The sequence below is a fragment of the Corvus moneduloides genome, chromosome 23 (assembly GCF_009650955.1).
Source record: "Corvus moneduloides isolate bCorMon1 chromosome 23, bCorMon1.pri, whole genome shotgun sequence".
Lineage (NCBI taxonomy): Eukaryota > Metazoa > Chordata > Aves > Passeriformes > Corvidae > Corvus > Corvus moneduloides.
The window spans coordinates 6,719,959-6,731,146 of NC_045498.1; positions in this window are offsets into that span (position 1 = coordinate 6,719,959).

Consider the following 11,188-nt stretch of genomic DNA (forward strand, 5'->3'; position numbering starts at 1 on the left):
TATGAGAGCTATAAGTGTTCGTGATGGGTTGGGCTCTCTCCTTCCTTTTCTGGTTTTGTCCTGACCTTTGCCAAAATACTGTTGTCACATTAACTGAAATTGCATTATTTGAGGTGAAAGCTGGGTATCTAATGCCTGTTGGGGGGTGAGAGACCAAGTGATTTGCTCTCACGAGGGTTTGGGGTCATTCAGCTTTAACTTGGGACGAAGAGGATACAGAGGATATCACAAATTATCTTGGTTTTAAAAGGGGCAAAAATGGATTTAACTTCCATACATAAGGACATCTTTACAAGGAAAGCTACTTCTGTTAGTTCAGGTGTTTAATAGTGGATTTGACCTTTAAGCTTTTGTCCTGTAGGTCTGAATGAAAGCTCAAGGGAGCAGAAATCCCGGAATCCAGCCTCAGAGTGCTGAGTCTACCTGGAAATAACCTGTGCAGAAAGAGCATATTGATCTAAAGTCAAGGAGTCCGAAAATAATATTGAACAGCTCTATATAATACTGTTTCTGTATAATAAAGGTTAAATTTTCCTATTTGGGGGCATAAGTCAGCCATTTTTCTGTTGTAAGGGGCTGACCCAGCTGAGAGGTTTCCCTTCTTCCCACTGTGTAGCTGTGCCTTCCCCTTACCGACCTCTGTCAAATTTGCCAGAGCATCAATAAATGTCTTTTGGCCTGAGAAATATTCCCATCAAGGTTCAGTTTAAAACCGAAGGCCAGCAGCTTTCCCAGCAATCATTTTCTCTTTCTTTTTCATAGTGAAACTTCACTGAGAAACCGCTCGGTGGTTTTAACTTTTTAAACTTTCATGCAAATCCCTTTCCGAGTTCCCACCTCTGAGTTAGTCCATGTAATTATTTTTTCTGCATCTCTAGGCACTGGTGGATGGTGAACTGTGCAGCTGGAAGCCTCCTGGGTGCCATCACCTCTTCGTGGTGGCCACGGCCCCTTCCCAAGGCTGCGGGAGGCTTCGGAAGTACTCGGTGACTGTGAGTGAGTTCCACGGGATGTGGGGTGGATGCTGCGCTTTCATGGAATATTCAACAATTTAATCCCTCTTTTAAGGCAAAGAAAACATTTAAAATATTTCAAGGTCTTCTTTTGGCAGTACATGGGGGCTCTGAATAAAACCTTCACTCACGCCAGGGAAGCCGCAGGTCCGCTGCCACTCCATTCCTTGCCTCTGGTTATTAAAACATCAAGCTGTCTTAGTGCCTCAGCTCAGCCGAGGCGCTGCCTCCCTCCCTTTGTGTGCCACTGAACACCTGCCATTAATACTAATTCGACTCCGGAGGGAAACTCCCTTTCAGATATGCTTGTCTGAAAATAAATTGACATGTAAAAGGTCTCTTTTGTCGCGAAGTGCAGGGAAAGTGCCAGGGTGAAGAGCCGATCGCTCACAAAAGGAGCCACTGACTCTTTAAATGATGTGTGGAGGGGGTGAGAAATGTGAGAGGTGGGGGCTGATGTTGTAACTGGGCTGATTGGATCAGACTGGAGAAGGATCCCAGAGCTGCCCCTCTGGTGTTAGATTTTGAGAGTTTGGGTGATTTTTGTCAAACCCCTCCCTTGTCTGTGGGGGTGGGGGGGCGGGGGGGTGGTGCCGTGAATGGCCTTTGGAGACGCCTTTGGAGAATAGTCTTTTTGTTTTAGAAAAAATTGTTGTTATTACAAGTATCTGCAACCAAAACTAAGAGCAGTAGTGGTGAGCCCTTCAATTCAGATGTGTAATGAACTCTAGGGCTCTGTTGTTTTTCCTGGGACAAAGGTTTGTATCTCTTTCAATTAGGAAGCAGCAGAAGAATCCTTGGTTAGACTGTTTATTCTGTCCTACAGGCAGCAGTGTGAGCCAGCAGAAGGTCAATATTTTTATTTTTAATCGAAAGAATGATTTGCTTTGAGTTCCTCATACCCCGGGGAGACCATGGCTCTCTCCTATGAAAACGTTTTTAAGTCGGTTCTTTGGGCCAAGCTTTGGAGAGATTGACACTGCTTGAAATTTGTGTTGGTGCTGAAACGACACAGCCCCATGGCTGCGGATGAAAATTGAAGTGTTGTGGTGTGGACCTGACATTCAGCTGCTGCTCACTGAGTTTCTGCTTCCTCTAGCGAAGAAATAATTCACTTCATAATGAAGATCAAGTCAAAATATGTTCAGGGCTTGAAATAAGAAAAAAAAGGAATTGTGGCAATTACAGAAACGTTCCAGATTCGCTGGTGTCGCGCCTGGTTTATCAAACAAGCTCTCGGCGCTGCTGAGCTCCAATGCCATCTTCCTTTTAAACAGCAGATGGTGTTAGAAACCTGTAACAGGTGGAAGCTCTCCAGTTTTATGGGAGAGATCAGAAGTAGCAGCAGTTTTTGTTTCCCAAGGGGTAGTTCCTTCCCGAGCTGAACAGCAAGCTGGCCCTTTGCTTGGAGTTATTACAGAGGAGAAAACTTCTGAATCATACATATTCATATGTATGAAAGTGATCCTGATTTCACTTATTCTGGTTGTAATAAAAGGAACCTGGTGACGGCCTCCATAACCCTCTGCTAGCAGCTCTAAAAGAGAGATGTAGTGGGGGAAATGGGCTCCATTTGCTGGTGTGCCTTAAAATCCGGCTCCAATCTGCCGACTGGATCTGATCTATTGGTTCCTTGTCTATAACAGCACTTCGCATGCTTAAAGTGTTTTATAAACATTTAATTACCGCAGCTTTTGACTCAAAGCCAGGAATCTCTCATTCATCTGCTGCTTGTGAGGGTTGTGAAAATGATATTCAAATCATAGAATTACAGGAAGGGCTGAGTTCAAACCCCAGCTAAAGCACCGAGGGTTAAACCCCTGCATTGCTGGGATCCGTGAGCGCCGCTCGTCCGCAGGGCCACGTTTCCAAAGGGAGCGACTCCAGCAGGGGAAATGGAAACGTGGCTTGGAATGCGGAGAGATCTGAGGGTCTGTCAGTACCCCAGGACACAGAGCTGCATTTTAATCATGTTAGGGAAACGAGATGCTAAATTCTGTCAGCTGGTGCGGTAGGAACTTCTGAGGCAGGCGGGGAGTGTGGCTCTGTCTAGACCAGAGCCGTGTTTGATCCCCCAGCCCTGGCATATTTGTTAAAAGTCGCTTTTTTCCCACCCACCAAACCACTTGGAATTTTTACATGTCTGCTCCACCCCAACTTCCAGCTCTATTTCTAAAAAGGGGAAGCCCCCAGGAGTCATGGGGGTTGTGACACCAAGTGGAAGCAGCAACTAAAGATAAAAATCTTGTATAGGATTAATAATTTCTATCCGACCATCTGCCTCTGTCACCAGCTCCCTTTCCTGAAGAGCACATTGTACCTGCAGAACCAGGTGTGCAGAAATAGAAATAATTTACTTTCCATGAATATCGTCCAGAGAAGCTGTGGCTGCCCCATGCCTGGAGGTGTCCAAGGCCAGGCTGGACAGGGCTTGGAGCAGCTGGGTTTAACGGAAGGTGTCCTTGCCCATGGCGGGGCGTGGGACTGAGTGGGCTTTAAGAGCCTTCCAACCCGAACACTTCTGGGATTCAATTAAAAAAAGAGCTGTTGGCTGGCTCTGTGTGTGTTTTGGTGGATCCACACAATCACTGCTGGGCAGGGCAGGAAACCCAGGGAAGCTGTTCCGCTACAAGCTGACCTTGATCTCACTGGCTTGAGGAGAAACTATCAAGGAGAAAACCTCCATCTGCACCTGCTGACCCCTCCAATCTTTACTGCTGTTCTGAAGGCAGATTGTGAGCCCCTTTAATAAGCTGCTGGCAATCAGCCCCTTTTTAATGAGGCAGATCCCCAGTTTCAAGGCCCTGGATCACTCAGTGCTTGCTTCCTGCTCCATGAATTGTGAGCACACCACGAGCAGCCACTCTCAAAGTAATCCCGGAGTCCCTTTTCCTGCCCTGTTTAAAGACGGGGTAGGGAGTCCTGTGATGTTTCATTAAAGCTGGCTTTTCTCCTCGTGGCAGAGCAGATTTAATCAGACCTGCCTCCTAGTTCCAGCTGCTGGGTTGGAGCGCTCTGATCTGTGCACTGGGTGCACGTCTAATTATGGAGGCAATTCCCATGGATACCGAGAAGAATTGCCTGTGCTGGCAAAAAATTATCCCAGCTGGGAAAATGGGGAAGGAGAATGTGTTGAAATATTCAGGAAGAGATTTCAAAAGTTTGTGGAAATGTAAATGAAAAACATTTCTGGTTCTTACACCACAATGTGCAAATCTTGATTATTTTAAAACTAAGATATGGTTTGGTTTGTAAGAGATTATCCCAAATTGCTCTTCTGTCATGCTACTGGAGGATTCACCAGCACCACAAAACTGTATTTTCCCCCTCCTTGTTACCTGCATCCACTCGGGAATACTTTGCAACCTTTGCTTCTCACCTGTACAGCAGCAGAGGTGTGTTTGGAGAAAAAGTCCAACAGTTTGTTTCCATCAGGGCACACCCTGGGCGAGGCAGAGCGAGGGCTGGTAATTCTGGTTCCTTCTGCAGTGCCGGGTGGGACCTGGGTGAGTTCCTCCCCTTTATGCCTCATCCTTCTGAAATGCATGAATTTAAATAACTTATTTCTGTATAAATTAGTGTTTGAAAGGTCTGCTAAAGACAAAAGAGCACTCCCTGGTAAAAGGAGAGGGGGAAATACCTGGGCAAGCACTGCTCAGATGTAGAAAATTAAACAAATATGATTTTAAATGATTTTGTAATTGTTCAGCTGCAAGGCCTGGTGTTCAAACTGAATGGGAAAAACCAGATTTCCTAATTTAACTACGCAAATTCAAAAGTCTTTTTGAGGGTGATTTTTTTTTCTTTGGGTTTGTTTGGAGATTTTTAGGAACATTCTAATCAACTCCACAATGGTTGTAACTTGTATTTATTTCACTAATTTCTCTCCAGCAGGGCCTCAGACACTTTCCATGATGTTGCTGGCTAATGTAAACACATAGAATAAGGAAAGCTGTGGTACTATTAGGGTGGATTTCCATCTCTTTCCCATCCAGGGCACCTGCTCCCCTTTCCCTCCCCTCCTCCCAGTCTTCCCAGCTGTCTGTCTGTCTCATTTATGTCAATTAGAGATTCAATGCTGCCTGATTTAATTGGCCTGACTTTCTCCTCTAACAGAAACCCGAGTGCAGGCCAGGCAGGCAGCAGCTCCTCCACTCTCCGCTGGGGCTGGAGTCAGGAGGGCTGGGGCTTGTTTGCAGCACAGAGCACAATAACCTGTTTGTTACCCTCGACAGGGAGAGGTTGGTGACCTCCTAACAGGGATGGGACTCGGGCAATGATGTCATTGGAAAGCTTGGGGGGATTTCAGAGCGCTCCAGGAATTTGTGTGACCAGTCCCTCACTTCGGGTTGGCTTTTAGTGGAGAGGTGGAGATCCCTGGAAGTGTCTAAGGCCAGGCTGGATGGGGCTTGGAGCAACCTGGGATAGTGGAAGGTGTCCCTGCCCACGGCAAGGGGTGGAATGAGATGAGCTTTAAATTCCTTCCAACCCAAACCAGCCTTTCTATGATTCTATGATTTGCTGCGTTGCCTCCTGCCAGGAGGTGACTCTGTGTGCCCTGAGGTCAGAGACTGACAAAACTTCCCCAGGCTTTGGCCACAGAGGGCTCATCTTTCTGCTTGGGCTTAACCACGAGTGAGGCTGACCACAACCCAGCTTTCACAGAGTTTATGTGAGGGCCTGACCCTGTGTCCCCTCTGGGCAGCAAACCTGGAAGCAAACCAGCCCTGACAAAATCTTTGCCAACCCTCTGCTCCCCCTCCCACAGCCCAATCCCAGGAACCAGCTCTGACCTACTTCTTCTCCCCGACTCCTCGCTCACGTCTCCCTCACAAATTACACAGCCGTCCTTCCCTCCCGGCAGAAATGTGAGTTTCCCAAGGAGCTGGCCCGCGGAGGCGTCAATATTGAACAGCAACAGTACCATCTAGTGACTTGGGCTTCCCAGGAGCATCACTTAGCCGGGAAGAGGGAATCTGTGAATTAGGGAGGCCAAGAAGGTCCCAGATTTGCAAACGAGATCCCATCTCTCGGTTCATTTGGATTAAGGAAACAAATCGTGCTGATATTCCAACAGTCTCGGGATTTTTTTATCAGAGCGCTGTGCGACGCTTCCTCGGGAGCCGGTCCCGTTTCCAGCCTCCTGACTGACTCCCCGCTGAACCCGGCCCTGCCCCACGCTCCCTCTGCTGGCAACCAACTCCTTGATTTCACACGTTCCCAGCTCCTCGCCCGCACAGCACCAAATCCCGGCAAAGCTATCAGAGCAAATTGAGGGCTGTGGTGAGTTCTCACTCCCGATAAATGTGCACGTTCTCGCTCTGGTGAGCCACTAGTGAAATCCTGAATTGGATGCGTGAAATAAATAGATACAATTCAATTTAATCAATCAAAAATAGGCCCAAAGCTGAGCGTAAAGGGCCTGCTCTGCACAGATCTGAAATTACACACTCGGCAGCTGAAGGGAGGAAATCAAATTAGAGCATTTCTTTCCCCATCAAAGGACATTAGTCCCGATCCAGGTCCGTTACGCTCATGGTGTGCAGAGTTATCCCTGCCAGAATTCCGGCTGACCGAGGCATCGTGTGGCAGCACCGGGTTAGTGACGGGCTATGGTGTGTTCTGTGTTTGAGGTGACAACTTCTCCCAGCTGTTCTGCAGCACACGTCCATGTCACCTCTTTCCCAGTGAAAAAAGACCATTGTCAGATGTACAAAATGCACCGAACTGGGGAGAGGTGACACGAAAGCCACACTGCAGAACCTCAGAGCTCAAACGTTGTGAAATGCCACCGGTACCACAGGAGAAATTGCTTTGCTGGCTAATCAAACACATCCCCTCCTTGCTGCCAATAGTGCAGCACTGCCCTGAGTCCACTCAGCCTTGCTCATGGGCTGATGAGTGCCTGACAATTTTCTGGTCTCAAATTAAACAGAAAACTAAATTAGCAAATTAATTGTTTGCCGTGTTTTTCCTTAGTCCCCATCAGCTGCCTCAGGTCCTGCAGCCAATCCAGAGCCCCTCTCTGCAGTTCCCAGTAGAAGGTGGAGCCCTGCACGGGGTCCTGCTATCTACCAAGTGTCAGTCATGTTAATTTTAAATTACTTTTGTACAGCTTGGTGTCAAAACGATTAAAGCATGAAAAGAAAAACTGAACTAGAGGGAGGAAAGAGGGGGGAGAGAGAGAGAGAATGAATAATTTGCCTTGCATTTACAGCAAGGACACTTGGATTTCCTTAATTCTTCAACTCTGAGAAGCCTGAAACTTCTATTTCTTCAGCTGGCACCTGCTTGGGACTATACCCAAGGGGGTGCTCTGGATCACAGAACCCCAGAGCCACAGAGTGGTCTGAGTGTGAAGGGACCTTAAAGCCCATCCCATCCCACCCCTGCCATGGGCAGGGACACCTTCCAGGCTGTTCCAGCCCCAATGTCCAACCTGGCCTTGGGCACTGCCAGGGATTCAGGGGCACCCTCAGCTGCTCTGGGCACCCTGTGCCAGGGCCGCCCTCTGAGTAAAGAATTTCTTCCTAATGAGGATCCTACAAGGATCTGGGATCTAGTTACCACCTCCTTCGTGGTCTACAGGGAGGTGATAACTGCTCACAGCACAATGCCAGGATTTCATCTCAGTTTCCTTCCAGGAAAGGCTTTTTTCCATGCTGCACTCCCCAAATGCTGCAATCACCAATACAGACAAACCCACCCACCCACGTACAGACCTTTTCTCCCCTTCCCAGTGCTCCACTCCCAACTGGGTTTACTCCATGACTCGCACGTACTGTGCTAGATAATTACACGCTCAGAAAATACAGAAATGCCTAATCAGATACAGCCTTAAATGCACAAGAATTAGGGTTGTAGGACTGCGGCGTAGCATCCCTGGAGCTCTCTGCATCTGGCTCACACAACCAGCCCACGTGCACTGTGAAAATGTTGGGTTTGGGGCACAGACTGCTTTTATCTCCCTTATTAACTCCATCCATGAATTCTTTGTCGTGCCAGCTACTGAATGGTGTCATCAGTGGTCTTTGAAATACCATTTTAAATCTGTTGAGGCCAGGAGAACAGCAAAAAGATTTGTAAGAGGGCAACTCAACAGCACCAGAAAACGTAAATCAAGCTTGGCCACTTCTGTTGATATTTATGCTGTATCTGGCTTATCCACCAATGCATCTTCCATTCATTAAAAAGGGTATAAATATGGGAATTATTGTGGCATGAGGGATGTGCAATGAGGCACTTTGGTAGATGATCACTAACAGGGTGACAAGAGCTGTTTGGGAAATGAAAGAGGCGCAAGCCCCCAGTGTAACGTATCCTACAGGGTGTGTCTGAGCTGGAACTGATTTGTCAAAAGCAAAGAAAACAATTTAACTAATGGGTCTTTGCTGAAAAACAAGCCTGATGCCTTGGAAATTTCTGTGCTGTCCTGTGCTCTCTCCGTGGCAGCCATGGAGAGGAGACACCTCTGTCTTCCATCTGCATTTTACTCCTTTGGCCTTAGGACTAACTCAGCCTTGCAGGATCCCAAACAGGTCATGTGGAGGGCTGAGGAGTGTGTTTGAAACATCCACCTCCTCCAAAAGCACCTGCCTAACTCCTCCAGCGTGTTTGCTTTGGCTGGATAATCTCTGAGGAATCTCCACCCCACTACGTGGGAGCTGTGACTGGGCAGCAGCATTGCCGGGGCTTCCACCTGAGCACAGAGGCAAAGGAAGGCTTCTGTCCTTAACACTGGGATTCCCTTCTCATGACAACGTTTCCTCAGCCTCTGATTCACAAATACATCCTTTAAACTACTTTTTTTTCCTTTCCTAATTGGGAAGGTCCTGTAAACTTCCCTCATCCTCTGCCAGACACCTGGCAGGAGGCTGGGAAGCTGAAAAGCAGAGTCTCCTGCAGTGCCTTTCAGTGTTATTTCAGTGATACCACTTCAGATGCAGTGAGTTCCAAGTACTCCGGCCCCATAACCTCAGCTTTCCCTGGTTAAAATGTGCTCAGCTTTATAAAACTAACACCTTTTTTACTGGAGTCTGCTAGTCTGGATTCAGCAGAATGTCTGCTTGGGATTGAGTTACTTGAAGAACTTTAAAAATAAGAAACTTTGTCAGCCAGAACGTTAAAAATACAGGTGTAAATAGTACCCTGGATGTGGTAATTACTTAAAGCCCAACTGCAAACCAAGCAGGACTGCCCTTCCACCTGGCACTGGGGAGCCAACAAAACTGGGAAGCCGGACAGGGATTTGTATTGGATCTCTTATCAACGAATCACTCCCAACTGCAAAATCTTTATGTACCAGCTATTAAATGGTTTCAAATTCTAAATAGTCTGCCAGGCAGGCAATTAACACCATTAATTGAACAAAATTCATCCAGAATAATTGATTTGGACTTAATTGCAAGACCCAAGATTTCTCAAGGTGTATCTTTACCTTTCGCAGCCGCTCTGAGGATCCCAGTGTTGGGCACGTTGTCTCTCACAGTTCTTAGGAATCACTACAAACACTTGAGCAGGGAGTATTAAAGTGGTCAGTCTTGGAGTGGCTGCCATAAAAACTAGAGGATGAACAACTTGCTCAGACAAGAGCACACTGAAAGAATATGTAGGAATACACCAATTTTTTTTTCCTCAATTCCTGAAATCAGGGAGCTGTGGGCTTTTTTTCTCTCCAACACTCGAATTTCCTGCAGTCCAAGAATTTCAGTTGGTTTAATGTGTTGGGGTTTTTTCAGGCTTTTGATAATTCTCCCACGATAGTCTAAAGTATCCACCAGGCAACATCAAGCTTTTCAATTCAGGCTGTGGAATCAGCTCTTTGTTGGGGGACACTTTATCCCCATGAAGTATCCAGGATGATTTATTCTTGTGGGACATGTACACAAAATGACATTTTCCCATCCCCTGTTCTCTAAACACAGGATTTCAGTTACTCCAAGCCCACCAGCATCACAGTGTGGTGAGTGATCAGGTTTTCCATAGCAGCCGTTTATTGGGACCTGCCTTTTTTATTGATGGATCTGGAAACAATCCAACTCAGCCCAAATTTTTTGAAGGAGTTGTTTTAATTTATTCCAGAGAAAGCTGTCTGTGTGTAAAGCCACCGATCTGCTGATGAGTAATCGAAGAGCTTTTGTGTTTTAATATTTTGATGTTTAAGGGAAGCAGCGCGAAGCTGACAGAATAAATCCATGTATTTGCAAGCTGTTCTGCACTGACTGGGGTACAAAGAGCAAATGAATAAAAGTACAACAAAGAGCAAGTAACTAAAAGATATTTGCACAGCTCATCCTTAACTGAGCGGTGCTGGAGGAGTCTAATGATTCCTGGTCCAAGAGCTGGAGGCTGCCCTTTCCAGTAGACCCTGAACTACAGAATTTAGAGCTAAAACCCAAGGAGACGGGACTTCAAAGAGATCCTCCCCCCTCAATTTACATTTGGGGTTTAGGTTTGTAAATGAAGCCACGTAGGGATTTAGGAATGGTGTTAAGGAAATGGAAGCATAGGAAAGGTGCTGGGCATCTAGAATCAGGAAATTTCTATGGAAATGTTTGGCTGCTAACAGGATTTACGGGTATCTCCTTGCTCTAATGGATCTTTCTCTTCCACATAATTTCATTACATGTTGCCTGCCTTTCCTGAGTAGTCCCAGCATCCCTGAAACGTGTGGATTCAGCGGAGGAATGGGCTTTTGGCATCAAAGAGTTGCATTGTAACACCAGAGAGGATCAACAGCTCCACATTTAAAGGGTGGCAAACTGGGAACCGGCCGAGCTGGAGAGAGGAGCTGGTACAAGGCACCAATCTGGAGAAGGCAGAGGAAGTGAGAGGCCTTTAACTGCAGGGCAGGATTGCCCCAGCCCATATCTAATGAACCACACGCTATTTACTGCCCGTGTTTGTGTATCACACGCGTTTATCAGCACACTCGCTTCACCCTCCTGTTTTTTCCATCTTTTATTTTTTTTTTCTGTGGCTTGTATACGTTAGGCATTTGTACTGTTGTGCTGTTAAATAATTCAAGTATTAAAGTGCAGACCCCAAAGCCCTCTTGGCTTGGAGACATTCTCCAGCTGAGTCTAATGGGAAGGAGTTTTACCCTCTACTGAAGTTGTTTGGAAGTGAGGTGAACAGGAGCACGTCCACACGTGGGGAAAAGGATAACTTAGTGC